The following is a 20,335-nucleotide window of genomic DNA, read 5'->3' as shown; positions in this document are numbered from 1 at the left end:
TTTGTCACCTACAGATATATCCGGGTTGTCATTTGTAGTATACGTGTAGCTTAGAACCTCAAGTCGTATTCCGGTGAGAGATGTAGGCTTAAGTGCAGTAAGCAAACATAGTGCATGCATGTGTAAAAAGAACGTGTATCATCATGGTTAAGGTAATGAAGGCTTTTGCCTTCATTGGGGGTTGCAGGGTCTAGGAGGAGTTTAAGGGTTAGAAGGAGGTTCCAAGGTTTAGAAGGAGGTTCCAGGTTTAGAAAGAGGTTCCAAGGTTTAGAAGGAGGTTCCAGGTTTAGAAGGAGGTTCCAAGATTTAGAGAGAGGTTCCAGAGTTTAGAAGGAGGTTCCAAGGTTAGAAGGAGGATCCCAGGTTCAGGGTAGAGTACATGGTGGAGAACTCGTCTCCCTCGTAGATCATGGAGGTTAAGGGTTGAGGAACTAAGGTTTAGGTGGAGCATAGGAGTGGGAGAGGAAGAAGGTGCAAGAGCATGGGGGAAAGAAGAGAGAGGAGGGAGGAGGAGGAGGAGGAGGAGAAGGGAGAAGGAGGAGGAGGAGGAGGAGGGAGGAGGAGAAGGGAGGAGGAGGGAGGAGGAGAGGGAGAGGATGGGTTGCAAGGTTGGAGAAGAGGGGAGGAGGAGTTGCAAGGTTAGGACATGCTTTTGGATGTGGAGTGCAAGGAAGCATGGACACTTGAGACAATTGCTTGGAATACCAAAGTAGAACTCAACACAATGCCCCAAAGAGTGTGGGCTTCATTCCATTATAGGGTATTTATACAAGTTGGAGAGCTTCTCTCTCTGCATGTAGGAATTGCAAAACATTGTTGGCTCTTTCCCATGGCTTCTGTGGGAAGAGCAAGGTATTCTCAGTATGCAAGGTTCTGAGGATTTTTGTCACCTACAGATTTATCAGGGTTGTTGTTTGTAGTATATATGTAGCTCAAGATCTCGAGTCGTGTTCCGGTGAGAGACGTAGGCTTAAGTGTGGTAAGCAAACATAGTGCATGCATGTGTAAAAGGAATGTGTATCATGATGGTTGAGGTAATGAAGGCTTTCGTCTTCATTGGGGGTTGCAGGGTTTAGGAGAAGTTTCAGGGTTAGAACTAGGTTCCAGGGTTTAGAAGAGGTTCTAGGGTTAGAAGGAGTTCCAAGGTTTAGAAGAAGGTTCCAAGGTTTAGAGAGAGGTTCCAGAGTTTAGAAGGAGGTTCTAGAGTTTAGAAGGAGGTTCCAGAGTTTAGAAGAGGTTCCAAGGTTTAGAGTAGAGTACATGGTGGAGAACTCATCTCCCTTGTAGATCATGGAGATTAAGGGTTGAGGAACTAAGGGTTTAGGGGGAGCATAGGAGTGGGAGAGGAAGAAGGTGTAAGAGCATGGGGGAAAGAAGAGAGAGGAGGGAGGAGGGAGGAGGAGGAGGGAGGAGGAGGAGGAAGAGGGAGGAGGAGAAGGGAGGAGGAGGAGGGAGGAGGAGAGGGAGAGGATGGGTTGCAAGGTTGGAGGAGTGGGGAGGAGGAGTTGCAAGGTTAGGACATGCTTTTGGATATGGAGTGCAAGGAAGCATGGGCACTTGAGACAATTGCTTGGAATACCAAAGTAGAACTCAACACAATGCCCCAAAGAGTGTGGGCTTCATTCCATTATGGGGTATTATACAAGTTGGAGAGCTTCTCTCTCTGCATGTAGGAATTGTAAGACATTCTCTCTCTACATGTAGAACTTGCATATAGAAGTTGCATGTAGAACTCGCATGTAGGAGTTGCATGTAGAACTCGCATGTAGGAGCTGCATGTAGGAGTTGCATGTAGAACTCGCATGTTGGAGTTGCATGTAGGAGTTGCATGTAGAACTCGCATGTAGGAGTTGCACGTAGAACTCGCATGTAGAAGTTGCATGTAGAACTCGCGTGTAGGAGTTGCATGTAGGAGTTGCATGTAGAACTCGCATGTAGGAGTTGCATGTAGAACTTGCATGTAGAACATTCAAGTTGGATTTCTAAGAGGGATTATTTCTAGCCTTATGCAAGTACAAGTGGAGCTTTGCCGCTACTCTACATACACATTCTATTCTACCTAAGTCCATGTTGGCACAAAGACAACATACTCCCGGATCCATTTCATTACCCGTCCTCAGGCTATGACTTATTGCGAGCACGTACCTGGATTGCCATGCCTATAGTCTAGTGGCTGTGGAACTTGTGTCGTCCGTGCCAGTCAATCCTGCTATAAAGCCTTGGCACAGACAAATTTCGCTCAGTTTCCAGGTAGCTTGTATCCACCATTTGCTCGAACAGAGATATGTAGCGTGCTTCTAAGAAGATCACTCTTTGATAGAGTCAGCTTGTAATCTGAGCATAATCTGAGCATCGACCCATTCATTGGGATTGAAACTGAGTGGAGGCAAATGGGAATCGAGGTAACATGGGACCTCCAGAATGAATTCCAATGTTTTACAGAATATAGCACTTAGACAAAGGAAGCGATCAATGTTGCCGCACATTATTTGCTCATGCTGCTGAAGTGCTCAGACCATTGTGCCTTGGATATTCCATTCTACACCAGAGTATGGTTCGATCATTGGCCAATTAATGGTTCGATCTTCATCCAAAGTGTGTATGTTGGCTTCCCATTTTTTACGCCATGGAACTGCATAGAACTTGGGATGGGTTCTGAGACATGGAGGTGCACGTAGGTCCTCCTTCAAGAAGATTACATCAAAGAGCTTGGGGTGGCACCAATCAGGTTGTGGATCCAACTTGCTAATCCAACCTTCACTAATTTGACGTTGATGAAGGTTGGTAGGAAAGTTGTCTAGGGTCCATCCACCTCGAGTTTTCATATTAGGATATTTGCTCCAAAATTCCTTAATGGGGTTACTGGGAAGTGGTATCTCATCAAAATCATACCCATCATTGGAACTTGGCATGGGAGTACAAATTGGATTATCCGGATCCTGATATTCAAAATCAAATACTGTGTCATTTTCTACTAATGGAAGCACAAGTAGTGTCGAAGGTGATGACGAGGCAGGAAGAGAATCTGGGGACATGGGGGAGAAATATGGAAGAGTGTTAGTTGCAGAAGGGGGAGCAGAGGGGAGGGGGGGAAGACCTAGGCAAATGGTTTGAGCAGCTTGGTAATCCTCAAGGGTAGGATTAGCAAGGGAGGGGAAGAAGCTAGGTGTGAGGGGCTCGTAAGTTTGTGACTGTTGGGTTAGTTGAAAATGGTGAGAGGCATGAGCAAAGAGACAATGGAGGGAATAGATGTTAGGATGGAGCTCGGAGAAGGTTAAGAGGGTGGTAGTAGCAAGGGTAAGTGAGGTTATGAGGTTGGCAAAAAGAGTAGTTAGATATGGGAAGTTGTATGTGAGATAGGCCCTGTCATCTTCCGACACTTCTTTTTGCTGGTGCAATGGGATCATCAACTACATGGGTGGGATGTTGATTATGTCGTGGCTTGCAAATAATAGTGACAGCCTTTGTAGCAATGGCAACAAACCTGCAATAACCCTGAGGGGAGGACTACCCATGAGGCATACATATGCAATGAAAGCATTTGTCCTAAGTGCTATAAACCCAGCATGTGTAGATAGGCATAAGATATTTTTCTCATCTTCGGACAAGTCTTGGCAAATTATGCGCAGGGTTTTGGTCCCTATGGAACATTCCCATTTGATTGTTGGATGAGCAGATATGATCTTGATTTGGAGTTGCTTCCATTGGATAAGCACGCGTGCGTTGAGGTTATCTTCCACTTGTAGAGCAGCCACAAGCTCTTGGTACACCACCATTGTGCATTGTAGTGGGGCTTCATTGGTGTTGTCTTCCAATGCCTCATTGTTGTGCATTAGCAATTGGAGCTCAAGCTTGGAGATGATTATCTTTTGGGAGTGCATCTCATTCATTTTTTCTTTGTATTGCTGGTAGATGGTTGTATATGCCTCCTTAAGCTTTCTCATTTGCAAGGTGACCTTTGACTGTTGAGGCAAGTTGTAAGCTTTCTCATTTCCAAGACTTGTGCTTGTGAAGTGCTGGCTTCTTGAGCGGTAGCAAGTTGGTCCTTTAAGATTCTACATTCCCTTGTAAGCTCGTCAATGCTGAAGGCACGTACTACCAAAGATTGTTTCATGTCTTCAAGCTTGTCTTTGCAATCCTGAAGCTCTTCTTCTTTGTGAATTAGAGTGAGTCAAGCTTGTGCCACTACCTCCGTCTGTTGAGCATGTGCGGATATCAAGGAGTTATAGTAGGTCTGTAGGATTGCCGTTGCTTGTACTGTTGCTATCAGTTGTGTTTGACTTTGGTGGAGGTTGGAGGTCACATCCTTCACTACCTTCTCTTGAGCTTGGAGAGCTTGGTTCATGTGCACTTCTTCTACCTCCTTCTCATCTATCTATGCCCGAAGTGCCTTGACCTCTATGGCGATTGCCTGGAATTGGTCTTTGATTTCTGTTGCACCAATTCTCTTGCATATTCTTCCTTGGCCAAGTTAGTGAATAGTTTTGACATTTGGATCATTTGGCTAGCTTGATGTTGAAGAATGACAGACGGTGATGAGGTATGGCGATACTACTCATACAAGTGGTGCCCATGCAGCCATCTCGATGATTCTGTAGTACTTGGGGGAGGTTGTTCCAATGGAATTTCAGTCTCTTGTGTACAATAGTCATACTGTTGATCTGGCACTAGCTCCCCTTATGGCTCATCGACTGGCATGGCATCGATGGGCGGTTCTGTAGCTTCAGGCTCTGGTGCCGATCTTCCCTCAGGTTCTGGTGCCACCGATCTTGCTTCGGGCTCTGGTTGCTGTTGTTATTGGAGATATATTGGTTGCAGTTGTGCACCGAGCTGCAGCATCTCGTGGGGCAATTCCTCAATCCCGATCTTCAGAATAGGTATTTCTTCTAAGGCATCTGCACTTATCAATGTGATAGTAAGAGAAGTTGGTGACGGCTCGCATACTGGTGGTGAGAAGGGTATGTCCAACTCCTCAATTGGTTTTGGTGACTGGGGCATAGTCATTTCTCTTTCTTGTAGTTCTTTTTTTATGATTATACCTAATAAGTGTGGAATTTTACATTTTTGGCCTGATGAACCATCTAGTTCTTTGTAAAGAAGATGACTAAGTGCTGGACCCAGTCTTCCTACTCAGCAAAACAAATGTGCGGATTGGAAGAGATCGATTCTTGCCGCACTTAACCCCAAGGATTGTGGATAGGAATTGTGCTGCTTCCTTAAGGCGATGGTTAAGGATTGTGCGAAGCAATATGCTGTCCCTATGGAATAGTGTGCCCTTAGTGAGGAGAGACTGTACCTCGAGAAACTTTGCATCGGTAGGCTGTGTAGCGTATTTGGCACCGTGTGTTGGTAGTGAGAAAGCCCTTTGAATGACACTTGCCAACCTTTGCATTGCTAGAATGGTAAGAATGGAGAAAGTCCCTTATGGATGTGGTCATTGTAGGACTGTCCTCCAAGGTTTTTAGGCTCTCATGCAAATTGCCTGGACCCCTTTGCTCTAAGTATGATGTTGCTTCCTAGGAAAGAGCATAAGTCGATGTGGGTGGCCAAACAAGTTCTAGTGACTGGGCCCCATCAATGGTTGTGTAGGCTGGTGGTGACTGGGGTGGCATTTGATCTTCTTGGTTATGCACTAAATCCTCTTCAGAGCTATTGCTCTGGACCACAAATGCCTATGGTTACCATGGTTGAGAGGATGTAGATGGCTGCGAACTCTAGAGGGGGTCTCGTGGTTGAGGCGGTGGGCTCTTTTTGCACATCCTCTTTAGTGGCGGCATCTTTTCTGAACCTGCATCCATGTGCATGTGGTGCACCATTGATCATTAGATTGGTTGGCATGCAGGTATGACCTTTTTGTGTGTGTATGTGGGAGATCTTATTTTTATACATACTTTTAGAGTGTGGAATGAAAGTGTGTGGCACAATTATTCATGCAATCATCTATGTGTCTAAGCAAAAGCGTGTGAGTGCATGTGACCTAGTAGCTAGGTAGGGACTAACTATATGCTTTTTTTGCTGGGATTTTCATAGGGCAACTAGAACTCAGGCATCACTTTTGAGCCCTAGGTTAAAATCGATTGATGCTATCTATATGTGCAAAGATGTACATATGCAAGTGAGTGCTCGTGATACAATCTAATCCTAACTAAGGAAGACTTGGTTCCCCAAATCTTTGTTTTTATCGGGGATGGCTTGCATGTTGATGTAGTAGCACTTTAGTCAGCTCCCATTTATTGTTGTGTTGAATTGGACTCCATCCAATGTTTCTAACAGCATAGCTCCGATGGGGTTCATCTTTCATACTCGGTAGGGTCCTTGACCTAGATACTTTAGTTTCCCCTTGCGTACTTTGGCATTGTATAACAGGACCAAGTCACTTTCCTTGATCTCTTTAGCTTTAAGATTTCTGTCAAACCATGCCTTTCTTCTGCATTTTTCTATTGTCGTGGCATGGTAGGTGACTAGTCTTGTCCCTGTATGCTTCTCCAACTGAAAGAGTCTTTCTTTCAAGGATCCATGGTCTCCCATGCGTTCTTGTACTGCTATGCGTAGGCTTGGTATTACAAATTCTAGTGGGACTACAACTTCAAGGCCATACACCAATTGAAAAGGTGTGTTCCCTGTACTGATGTTGAGTGTCGTTCTCTATGCCCATAAGGCTGCATTCAGTTTCTCTGCCCAATCAGAATGCTGTGGTTCTACTACCTTGGTGAGGATAATGCATATTATTTCGTTGGTGGATTCGGCCTGTCCATTCCCTTGGGGGTAGTAGGGTGTGCTTTTTCTATGGATTACCATAAAGCCTGACAAGAGTTCTTGGATTACCTCATTGACAAAATGTGTGCCTCTATCCAACACAATTTCAATGGGGCATTTGAATCAGGTGATCACATTTTCGTATAAGGATCTTGTTGTGCTTTTGGCATCTGCCTTTTTGACTGCTTTAGCTTCAGCCCATTTTGTAAAGTAATCAGTGGCCACAATGATGTAGCGTGCCTCTGTTCCTTTTGCTACTGATGTATGGGACCCACATAGTCAATCCCCCATTTTTTGTGCAACAACTGTGGTTTAGTAGTTTGTTGGCATACATCATAGCCTTTTACATATTCATAGGCATCAGCCCATAGTGTTGGCCACCAGTAGCCTGCAAGGAGAACTTTTCTTATTGTGGCTTCCCCTTGGAAGTGTCCTCTTGCAATGCCTTCATGGGCTTCACTTAGGATTGGCATGATCTCATGAGACATTACACATCTTCTTAATATCTGGTCCTTGCCCATCTTGTACAGTTGTCTTGCAATGAGTTGATAGGGTGCAGCCTTTAGAATCAATTTTCTGGCATCTACTGCTTTCATTTCAAGGGGTGGTCTTCTTGCCATTAAGTACCCAATGATATCTCCACACCACTTTGGAACAACATCTATTTGAAATAGTGTGGCATTTGGTAAGTCATCTTCTACTCCAGTTGCTTCTTCTCGTGACTTGACATGAGACATGTGATCGGCAATGTAGTGTTGGGCACCTTTGCGGACCACTATTTTGAAGTTGAATTCTTGAAGCAAGAGGAACCATCTGGTTATTCTTCTTGTTGTACATGGACGGATTACAAGATAAAGCAATGCTTGATGGTCGGTGTACAAGACAAAATCATTTGCCAGTAGATAGTGCCGAAATTTCTTTACACTATACACCATTGCTAGGGCTTCTCTTTCTGTGGTGGTATAGTTGCTCTGCATCATTGAGTTGTCAACTGGCGAAGTAGAATGGGTAGTCTTTCTTATGTTCATCAGGTTGACAAAGCACACTCCCAATCGCATGCTTGGATCCATCAATATGAACATGAAAATCAATATCCCAATTGGGAGACATAAGGATGGGTGCTGTGATTAGGCGCCACTTTAAAAGCTCAAAGGCTTGGTCGCACTCTTCGGTCCATAAGAATTCCAGTATTAATTTGTAAAGTGGTCTAGCTATCATGGCATACTGCAATATAAATCTTCTATAATAGCCGACATGTCCCATAAAGACCTGTACACCTTTGGAATTTGTAGGAGGAGGCAATTCCATGATGATTTTGATTTTGTCCATGTCAGTTGCAATCCCTTGTTGAGAAACGATGCGTCCCAAAATAACTCCGTGGATGACCATGAACTGGCATTTTGTTGGATTTAGGGAGATGTCATACTCCCTGCATTTGATTAGTACTGCTTCAAGACATTTGAAGTGGTATTTTTTGTTCGAATGGATGCACAAATCATCCAAGAACACCTGTAAAGACTTATTCAGAAATGACTTGAAAGCTATGAACATGACTCGCTGGAATGTGGCTGGGGCATTACAAAGGCCACATGGCATGACTCTATATGCAAAAATACCCCATTCTATAGCAAATGATGTTTTTGATTGGTCTTTAGGAGCAATTCGCACTTGGTTATAGCCACTGAAGCCATCCAAGAAGCTATATATTTCGGAGCCTACCACCTTTTCCAACACCGTTTCTGTTAACGGTAGGGGATAGTGATTCCTAATTGTGGCAGCATTCACATTTTTTAAGTTTATGCATATTCTGAGCTTCTTGTTGCATTTAGGCACAATGATGATGGGTGAAACCCAATCATTGTGCTCTATCTCGTAGATGAATCCGGCATCTAGGAGGTTTTCCAACTCGTCACATAAACCATGGTGCCATACTTAGGATTTGTGTGATAAGGTCCACATACCTTAGGGTGAGCACCTTCCCTTATAGATATCGTGTGTACTACTACGTCTGGTGAAATTCCTATCATCTCTTTGTAAGATCATGCTAGGTAGTCATGGTATTCCATTAGGAGTGCTTTGAGTTTGGTTTCATCTTCTTGTCGAAGCTGTTTCCCAATGAAAACCAGTTTTTCTTCCTCCCCTTCAAGGGCGAGGTTTATTGTGCATGTTTTTGCCAGTCCCTCATAGATTGGAGTTTCTCTAATGCAATCGGTCTCTTGAACTTTAGATTCCCTTAGTGGTCTTGGCATTGTTATTGGCACACTGCCACTTGTGCAATTCTTGAAGTATTCCGGCACTTCTCGAAGATCGGCCTCTGATGGTGTTGAACTAGCCTGACATGTGCCATGTGTACCGGGCGGCATAGTTGCATTTACCAATTTGTTAGGCTCTTTTTGACTTTCTTTTTCAGAAGTCTCTTAATCGAGCTTCATCCACACATGTGGCTTATATTTCCGAAACTTCTTACGTTGGGAATTGTGGGGTAACTTTTTCACTGATAAGGTGTTTCCAGGCATGTCCTATGCCACAATCTCTGTAGAGTGGTTGGAAAGTAGTTGGGCTACCACGATGAGGGCACTCTATGATTTGGTGATTTTCGCCACAACCGTAGCACTTGATTGGTGCTCGATATGTGTTGGGATGTATTTGATTTGCATAAACTGGTATTAGACCCTTTGCACCTTCTACATAGTACACTGGGCACTCTATTTCATACTCAAATGATGAGTCTAGTTTCTCGGCTTGTAATTGATGTATTGGAACTACCTAAGGAGATGGCTTTGGTGCTCTTGGATATGGACGTGGGTTCAGATTCCTGAGTTGTTGTGGGACTTATGTCCGAACGGGAATAGGATTTAGCCTCAGAGCTGGGGGCACTTGTGCTAGTGCCAGTTGCCTATATAGTTGCCTATACACTGGCATGGGTGCCGCTTCATATTATTGAGGTCGAGGCAGGTTGTTGTGCATGTTGAAGATGCAATTGTTTTCTTCATGGCCGCCGACGACACAGATATGGCACCACAACCTTGGTGGTGGATTTGCTTGTGCAGTTATCTTGGCTCTTAGGACCAGGCACTCATTTGCTGTATGATTGGCCATGTAATGTGGACACCAGACATTTTCTCGCCGTGGATATGTCTGAGTTAGCGGCTGAGATAAGCAAAGTTTCGGCAGTGGACTTGGATTTGCCTTTTTTCTAGCACTTATCTCGTGTATTAGATTTGCTGTCATCACTGCTAGTGTCTGAGTTGGTCATGCCATGCTCGATGTTAATGGCTACCGCATGAGTAGCACTGAACGTTTCATAACTGCTTATCTTTTTCATATTCTTTTGGATTTTCTTTCTTAGTCCTGCAAAATGAACCAGGCCATGAGGTACTTTGCATTGGGGCATGGGTCACATTTGGCGATTAATCTTTTAATCTTACACAGGTACATGCGTACATCTTCTCGATGGCCTTGTTCGATCTTGCTTAGTTGGAGAGCGGGATGATCTTGTAGCCTCTCCGTTTGAAAGCATCTTTTAAATTTTATTTGAAACAGGTCCCATGTGGCGTGCTCTTCCACTAGAAGGTCTAGGTAATTCAGACGCTTCATCAGTTAAGGCCAAGGGAAACCAAGCCACCTTGGTTTCATGGGATTGATCTCCACCTGTTCGGCATGCTATATCAAATTCAAGAGGTGGTGGTTCTGATTTTGAGGGAGCTGGCTTTGCAAGATACAATTCAATGTACCTAAGATTGTCCCACGTGTGTAGGGAAATGTGTCGGTGCAGACAGATCGTCAATCAGAGGTCACGGCGTAAAGATATGAGCGAATTAGTGTGAAAGGAGGCCCACACGAGGGCACAAATGAGCGAGTGCTAGGGATGTTGAAATGGTGTGCAATGGGATGAAAAAATGCCCCATAGCGTGGTGTTTTTGTGTGTGAAATTTTGGTTCAAACGGGGTCCAGTTTGGGTCCCAAACGAATGAGCTACAAGGGGTTAAAGAACAGAGAAAATGGACCTTTTTTGTGGGGGTTGGGGAGGGGGGGGGGCTTCGTCTTAAGGTTTGGTGTGAACGAGCTTTAAGTCTAACTGAGGGGTAGTAACTGACCTAGCTTAGTTGACCTAACTAGCCCAATTAGTCTAACTAACCTAACTATCTAGTTAGATGTCTAACAATTAGTCTAACCTAACCTAACCATGGGTTAAAATTACCTACAATTAACTAATCTAACCACAGTTAGTTGAACCAACTTTAGTACAATTAGACTAACCTAACTATCTAGTTGTCTAACTAGCTAATAGTTAAACTAACCTAGCTGTAACTAACTAATTGAGAGTTAAATAACTAACCTAGGTTAGAGCTAACCTAACTTAGGTGTAAACTAACCTAGCTAGGGTTAGACCTAGGGTCAAGTTAGGTTAGGTTAGGTCTTTTTAATAATTTTTAAATAAAAAATTTTAAAAATTTGGGGGGGGGGCGTCGCGCGTGTAGTGGCGTCAGAGAGGGGAGGGGTTTTGCGAACGGAGCAAGGGGGTGAAGGATTTGGAGTTTAGGGGGGGGGGCTGGGAGGTCTGGTAGAGGGAGGAGTAGGGAGGGTGGAGGAGGTGGTGTCGAGCAGGAGGCCATGGGTGGAGGGTGGAGGGGGAGATGGAGAAGGGCACTGCTGGCACGCCATCGTAAGTTGCATCGCCCTGGGCGAGCACTGCGCATGGGTGTCACCTTGCTAGAGCGCCTTGGCCTTAAGCAGCAAGGGCTTATAAGCCCTTGCTAATAGATAAGGGCTAAGGCCCTTTAGGTAGATGTAGGGAGAGGAGCGGCTGGCCGGGGGGGTAGAGAGAGAGAGAAGAGAGAAGAGGAGAGAGAGAGAGAGAGAGAGAGAGAGAGAGAGAGAGAGAGAGAGAGAGGGAGAGAGAGAGAGAAGAGGGAGGGGGAGGGAAAGAGAGAGAGAGGGGGGGGAAGGAGAGAGAGAGAGAGAGAGAGAGAGAGAGAGAGAGAGAGAGGGGGGGGGGAGAAAGAGAGAGAGAGAGAGGGGGGGAAGCAACACTCGCATGTAGAACTTGCATGTAGGAGTTACATGTAGAACTCGCATGTAGGAGTTGCATGTAGAACATGCATGTAGAACTCGCATGTAGGAGTTGCATGTAGAACTCGCATGTAGAACTTGCATGTAGGAGTTGCATGTAGAACATGCATGTAAGAGTTGCATGTAGAACTCGCATGTAGGAGTTGCATGTAGGACTCACGAATCGTATGTAGAACATGCAGGTTGGATTTCTAAGAGGGATTATTCCTAGCTTTATGCGAGTACAAGCGGAGCTTTGCTACTACTCTACACACACATTCTGTACTACCTAAGTCCATGTTGGCACAGAGACAACACCTCTAGATCCAAGTCTCACCACAACATAGCTTCACTAGCTTAATCTTTATGTTGGTAAGATTGAATGTAAAAGGCTTCAACATCATAAACACACCTTGCAAGTTGAATGTCTCTTTCAAAGTGGCTAGACTAAGCTCCACAAGGTCCTCTCTGAAAACATGTATCATATTTTGTTGGGTTCAAGTCCAAAAATATTTGTCTGCTTGCTCATCTTGCAAACAACAGGCAAGAAAAAGTGTTGTTGCAAGGAAGAACAAGTAAGATAGAAGAGCAAAAGAGAAGTAAAGACAGCAGGTGTCCAAAATTTGGTGGAAAGGAACTAGAGAAAGTAAACTTAAAGCTCTTGGTGTCCAAAATTTAGTGGAAGATAACTAGAGAAAGTGAACTCAAAGCTCTCGGTGTCCAAAATTTGGAGGCCCTAGAAGACCTACAATGAGGCCAATGCAAATGAAGGTGTCTTGGTGCCGAAATATCTTACAATCCTTGGGATATTGGATCCTTAACTATCATCCCATCACGATAGATGTTAAAACAATCATTTAATAAAATGGTAGCCATATCTTGCAAGTATAATAATCATATGTAGTTGTATGGCTACCACATTTGACCTCGTCACCCCCTCCTCATGCCTTCACACTCCTACTCTCACAATGTCTCTCTCTCTCTCTCTCTCTCTCTCTCTCTCTCTCACACACACACACACACACACACACACACACTTACTATCCCTTCCTACATTGGTTTTACCACTTGCTCATTAGAGCTCCCCTCGATAACCCCCCTTAGTTTCCCTAATTTATTTTCCCTTAAACTCCCTTATTCTCCCCTTTATTTCTCCCTAATTTAACTCTCTCTCTCTCTCTCTCTCTCTCTCTCTCACACACACACACACACACACACACACACACACATTTTATTAAGTTTTCCTCATTTTTTCCTTAATTTTCTTTAACTTTCCTTTTTCCCTCTTAAGTATTTCATAAATTTCTCTAATTTCTTTTCATAATTTTCTAAAATTTCTCTCTATTTATTTTATGATGTTTTTCAAATTTATCCTAAATTTCCTATTTATTTCCTCTTTCTATTTCTTCCTAATTTCTTCCTTTCCTACTATCTATTTATTACATTAATCTTTTCTACCTAGTACTATCTCCACCCCAACTATTTATTTCACCCTAGTCTCCCTTAATTCCCCAACCTTTTTTTAATTTCCCTTAATTTTTCCTTGTTTTCTAATTTCCCCCACTCCCCCTTTTTTCCCTTCCCCCCCTTGCTTTTCCCTTTCCCCCTTTTTTCCCCTATTTTTCCTTAATTCTTCGCTCCTCTACCCTGACTATTCTTCTCTCCTCTGCCCTGATTATTCTTCTCCCACAACCTTGTCTACGTTTCTACTAGACCCGACCATTCCCTTCCACACACACCCTCAACTTTGGATCACCCCCTATTTTACCTTTTCATCCCCTCTACTAAGTGTTAATTCTAATCTTTCCTAATTTTTCTAATTTTTTCCTAAAACTTCTTAAGTCTCTTTCTAACCCCAACCCCGACCCCCCCCCCTCGACTTTCCCTCTCCCTCAAGTATTCCTCTCCCGACTACCCTTCCTTACCTTTTTAAACACTCCTTGCTTGTCTTTTCCGTAACTATTTACAACCTACTCTTCCTATGGCCTGCTCAACATAATACTTCCACACCTGACTGTCCCGCTGCCTACTACACAACTAGTTCCCTCTTAGCTCTAACTAATGTCTCTCCTCACAAACCTAACTTGCCTTCCCATCTTTGTTCATCACTGTTGTTGACTCTTTGTGTAGTGCACTTGTCGCGACTCTGATACCCGTTCGTGGTACCACCCACCTCTGCCTACTGCATCCCCTGACCTCGCATTGCAATTCGATGCTCCCATACCAGTTCATGCCCTTCGGTGTCACCCTCAATGACCAGCCACAAATATTGAGGTTCCTTCTCGTTATTTTCTTTGCACTTGATGTTGCATTACCTCTTACGTAAACTCCCCTTCGTCCACCTGCTGTCCATGCCTTACAGTCAGTGACTTGGACTCTAGAGTCTAAGGAACTTTTTAATAATGATTTTCGGTTTCTCTTTCCCTCCATTACCTTCACTTGTGACCTTATTAGTACCTCTTAATTCACAACCCCCCCTTTATTCTCTCCCCTTTATACAGTTCTAATAGAACTCCTTCCCTCTTTTGTCATTTCCACGTTACTTTCAATTTCCCGTGCCTTTTTTCTTTAAATTTCCTTTCTAAATATCTCTTAAACAAACCCAACCCCCCCTCTCACTGTTTTATTTAATTTTCCCCTTACTTTACCCTTCCCCCCTTAGTAATTCAAAAAACCCCTTCTTCCCCTCCCCCCTTTCCCCCCCCTCTTATTTATATGCCCCTCTTAAAAGATGTGGTTTTTTTAATTCTTCCCATGTTATCCCCCTTCTTTACTTATTCTTTGCTTATTTAGGTTTACCCCTTAATATTCCTCTGTTTCTTAATTATTCATGTAAACCCCCTTTCTTCTTTTCTTTATTTATCTTTAGGGGTTTACCTACTTGTTTAAACTTTTTCTTTAATGCAATAAGTTTTGCTTTCTTTTTCATTCTCCAGCTTTAATCTCTGGTCATTTCACTATGCAAAGGGGTGTTGTCAAGTCTTCCACACACACACATACACTTACTATTCCCTTTTTCTTTTGCATCCACGTAATTTCTTAAAATTTCCTTTTTTCCTTAGATTTCTTATTTCTCTTCGTAGCTTCCCTGAATTTCTTCCTTTTTGTTGTATTTTATCTTAATTTCCCTAAATTTTCATTTCATTTTTCCTAATCTCACCTTATTTTCCCTTAATCTTTTTCTATATTTTCCCCTAATTTTCCTAATTTCCCCCTCTCAAATTCCCTTATTTCCTCCTTAATTTGTCTCTAATTTTCTCCATATTTTTCCTCAAGTTCCCTCCCCCCCAACAATTCCTTCTATTTTTCTAAAATTTTCATGTAATTTTTCTTTGTTTTCAAAATTTTGTTACTATTTTTCCTTTAATTGACTCTTGTATCTAACCCCAACTACTCTGACCAAAACCTCACTCCCTAGCAAAACCTGACATACCCAACCCCTGACTCTCCCTCGTTTCATGTTTGAGTTATTAGCCCTTTTTTTCTTAATTTTTTCCCAATTTCTAAATTCCCCCTAATCTATCCCATTTTTCTCACTATTTTAAAATTACTCGTAAATTACTTCAATTTTGTCCTAGTTTTATCCTTAATTTTGTCCTTATTTTTCCTTAACATTTTCTTATTTTTTCCTTTTTTTCAATCTCGTCTTCTTTACTCATTTTTTTCCTTTTTTCCACCTTTGTTTCCTATTTTCCCCTATTTTGTCTATTTCATTTCTATTTTTTTAATTTTTCCTATTTCTCCCTAATTATTCCTAAAATTTTCTAAACTTTTCCTAATTATTCCCCTATTTTTTCCTATTTTTTCCCTGTCTAAAATAAAAAAATAGAAATGAAATAAAGAAAAATTAGTGTGGAGTTGCCTCCACACTATCTGCAGTAGATGCAATCGCATGCCCGCCGCCCCGACATTTAACGCCTCTACCTTCGTGAAAATGGACTTGCAGGTGCTTTATATTTCATTTATGAAATCTTTTTATGACCCTTCCAACCCCCCCCTCCTTTCCTTCTTTTCTTACTTTTCCTTAAACTCAACCCTTTTTTAATTTTCATTATCTTTTATAATAAATGTCATTAAATTGATTCTCCCCTTCTTTTCATTTAAGTTTACTCGTATTTCTTACACCCCCCCTCCTAATTTTTTCTAAATCTCTCTCATTAAAATTTTAATTAACCCTTTTAATTTTTAAATTCCCCCTTTTTTATGTTTCTCACTTTTCCCCCCTTTTTTTCATTTCTTTATATTTATTAATACCCCTTTAAATCCCTTCATATTTAAAACATTAGCATAAGTCTCTTTTGCCTTAGTTCTTTTTATGCTTCTAATTTCTTTACACTAATAGTACATTTTACTTTTTCTTAAACGTAATTTTTATTTAATTATTTGTAAAGATTACTTCTAAACCTTATCACTTTTAATTTTTCTCCCTTCCCTTCTTTTCCATTTTTCTGTTTCCTAAATTGCAAAACTTTTTAAATAGTCATATCCCTTATCAACCTTCTTTATCTATATAGCCTAATTTTTTCTAAATGGTCTCTCCTAACATTTTCTCTCTCCCTACCTTCTATATGCTCATAACTATAATTTTGTCCATTAAACTTAATTTCTCATTCATTTTTTGGAAGTGCTTATGTTTATTTCTTCACTGTACCTCCACTTTATCACCCCCATAATTCTCTTAACATAATTCTACACACTTCTAGTGATCATACCATTACTCTATCGAACTTTGCACTCATAATTTTTACAACTAGCTTAGTAAGTCAGTGGTTAAGTGTTTATTTTTATTGTGACTTCCATAACAAGGGAGGGGTGTTTATGACACCTGTCTTCCCAACTAAGGTTTAACTGGTTCTCACCATGTTTTTCTTGTTGGATGGTGGCAGATATGCAGACTCCCCTCTTCAATAAAAATGATGCTTGATAGGACTTATCCAAAGCTCAACTTCTATGCAGTATACACAAAATCATTTTCACAAAATGGCCCACTGCTAGTTTTCTTTTATTAATAGGGGTTCATCGACTTGTACAAACTTTTCCTTTAATGCAATAAGTTTTTCTTTCTATTCCATTGTCTAGCTTCACTCTTTTGTCTTTTCACTATGCAAAAGGGTGTTACCAAGTCTCACACACACACATACACATACAAACACACTTCCTATCCCTTCCTCCCTTTTGTTTAAACCCTGGTTCCTTTTTTCTTTGCACCTTAACCCTCCCCCCCCCTTCCCTTGTCCCAATTTCTATTTATTCCCTTTTCTCCTAATTTTTTTCACTATTTTTTTAAGTCTCCATCCTTGGTCTTCTTTAATCTCCTAACCCCCCCCCCTCCCCCCTGTCCCCCTGCCCCCCCCACCCCCACCCCCTTCCCTTGACTTTTTCTAATATCCAAAAGAAAACTTCTTTACCTAAATTCTAAGCAATATATAAATATCTCCCTCTCAATTATTTAAATTCTATTCTCCCCTTTGTCTCTAATTTTTTCACTGATCAAACATTTTCTTTTAGATTTCTTCATCCTTATGGTTTTTATTTTATTTTTTAAATGATTTTTAAAACTCCTTTTATCTCCTCTAGTTTGTCCTTTATTTCTCTCAAATGTCTATTATCGTTCTCCATCCTTCATTTTTTAATAATAGAATTCACCTTGGTTTGTTATATTTTACCTTTTTTCTAGTAATTTAAACGATCCTAGCCTACCTCTTACCCCCTCTAACTAAAACGTCCCTAACTAAACCCATTTATTACTTAAACCCTCCACTAACTACTCCCTAACCCTCTCAAAACCCGACTCCTTTCTCACTAACTCTCATTCCCGACTCCCTTCCCCGACTTGGACCCCCTAGCCTATATAAGCACCTCTACTCTAAGTCTTTACTCACCTCGCCTCCCTTATCCCTATCCTTGCATTATAACCTTGGCTGATTGTGCCTACGATTTAGTCATCAAGGCTTCTTAGCCTCTTGACTCTTTTCTTAAAATTGGTTTTTTTTCGTAATACTCTGTTGCTAATTCACTTTTTATCTTTGCAGAAATACTCTTGGGATACTACACTCTAGTCCAAGTCACTCAACACTCCTCTCTCCACTCCCTCTCCCGCGATTCAAGCAATACTCTCATGTTTCCAAAAGTCTGAGTTCTTTTCTTTCATTAGAATGCACGATCTCGAGGCTCTTGCAAAGAACACTCCTTTGCTCATTAGGATGCTTTCCCTTAATGACTGGATCAAGCTTCTCAAATTCTTACAAAGTGAAAGTGATGGCACCCTCACTAGACTGGAAAAAGTTGCTTCAAACCTAGCCGCTATCAATCTCGATGACACAAAGTCTCTGAATGATTATCATACCATCCTCCTTGGCCTCGCCAATGACATCCTTGTCCTCAATAGGGCCTTTCCACTCCCCATCCCTGCCAGGTCAACTCCTGCTAATTCTAATTTTCACAGCTTCATAAATCTTGACCTTCTTTCCCCTGAAGACAAAGCCTCCTTTGAAACCCTCTCTCAGTCCCTCTCTCAACCACCAAAACCCCTCGATAGTAGAGAGCTTAAATTTTTTGCTTCATATGTTCCCCTCCTTCCTCTTAGATAAATAGAAATGAAGGTTCCAACGAGATGGATCACAAAATCTAGTGTTTGGATAACCCTAGCTCTCTAGCACCCTTTTCCATACCCTCGCTTTCCTTCATCTGCAACCTCTCTTCAAAAGAGGTGGATCAATGCAAGCAAGATGCCTACCAAGGATGTGAGCATTGAAATGCAAGTTACTTTTCTAATTACCACTTCTTCCTAAATGCTACCGACCATTCTAAATGTGGTTCTACCAAGGGAGTCTTCTTTCATTTAAAAGGTGCCATTAGAAGCAATGGCGGATCTTCTACCAAAGATGACAATTATTATGTCAAAAACTATTGGAACGTCTTCAGGCCCTACATAAAGTGCACCTGTCTCATAAAGAAAACAAACTTGTCGTGCAAATCTTCTATCCTTTGGTTTGACCATGTGGTTTAGTATATACTCAACCATTTGGATCTCTTTTTTCCTATTGGTTCCCTATAAGCAAAATTCTTTGCCTTCTTAAACTAGATGGCACAATTACCCAAAGAGGTGATTTTCTCCCTCATCATGTTTTACCACTTTAGGATTTTACTCCCATTCTTTCCCTTTCTTCTACTACCAAACTCACTCCTCCTGTACCCAAAAGAAGGCATAGTTCCCCCCAAAGTACACCCCCAAATTTCAAAAATTTATCCCATCTACCCCTCTTAGAAACCCCTCTCACCTCACATGTCAAAGATTCCCAACTGGAGTCTTCTGCAACTTCTACTCCCAAAAGAAAAGCACCGGATGATGATGATACATCACACTACTCCATCGTCTAAGTTAAACACTGATCATCTCCCACGTGTTTTGTTTTGAAGAGAGCTCCATTTGAGGACCCCGAGGTACATTCCTTAACACTACTCAATAATGGTTTATTTCGTTTTCAGTCCAGTCCAAAGAAGAACAGTGCTATTTACTTTCATGTTGTTTATGCTAACAAAATTTTAACTAAAATCCCCCTTAAGTCTCTTTTTAGAGATACACTATTGCTACACTTTGACACTGATTTTGACACTCTTCACACTTTTGACTCCTTTGCTCTTAGCTGGAGATATACTCCACCCCTTAGATCTCTACTTTACAAACCAAAACTCACCTTCCTAGCAAAATCCTTTAGCTCCGCCTGTCAATGTATTTCACTTATGAGGTTTAAGCCCTTTCTTAAAACTTTTGTTTGCACTTCATACCCAACTTCTTTCATCATCACTTTCTTAAATCTCTTATCCCTGTTGGCCTCAATCACATCCCCATTACCCCCTTAGATCCTCAGGCAACTTTTCAAGCACTTACTATTGTATTCCAAGAAATCTGCCTCTATCTTAACTTAGACCACACAACCTATGAAGCCACCCTCTCCCACCTCTTTTGGAAAAGATTCCTCATTCTCTTTCCTAACTTTAAATCCCAACAATCTATTTTGGAAAACAAAAGTCTTCTCGATGAAGTTAATTGGCTTTCCAATCACGTATTTATCACTGGCTTGGACAAAGTTGCCCAAACTCCCATTATCCGTTGCAAATATTTAGTTTAAAAACTCACCCTTGACAGAATAAACTCTCCTGAATTTGTACCCCAAACTATTTCACTTTCTGATACATTATTATCCCCATTACAAACATGCTTGACACCCTTAGAATTCCCTACAATTCCAACAACATTCCTTATCTCATGTGCACTTATAAAGCTCACAAACATAGCTTTCATTGGCTAACTAATGCCCGTGACTACATTTTCTCTCCTCTCACTGACCTTATTTCTTCAAGACTAAAGGAACTTAAAACTGCCATCTCCACCCATGGAGATAAGCTCTAGGCTACCTACAAAACGTTCCTCAATTTAAACACCAATTTACTTCGGGGCATAGTCTCAAATTACAATTCCTTATTAACCTACCCCATGAAATCCATTCTCTCTACTCTACTGACA

The sequence above is a fragment of the Dipteris shenzhenensis genome, chromosome 31, assembly GCF_047967505.1.
Source record: "Dipteris shenzhenensis isolate YYH24624 ecotype China chromosome 31, Dip_SZ_1.0, whole genome shotgun sequence".
Classification (NCBI taxonomy): Eukaryota; Viridiplantae; Streptophyta; class Polypodiopsida; order Gleicheniales; family Dipteridaceae; genus Dipteris; species Dipteris shenzhenensis.
The sequence above is the reverse complement of the archived record's forward strand: the minus strand, read 5'-3'. Positions refer to the sequence as shown.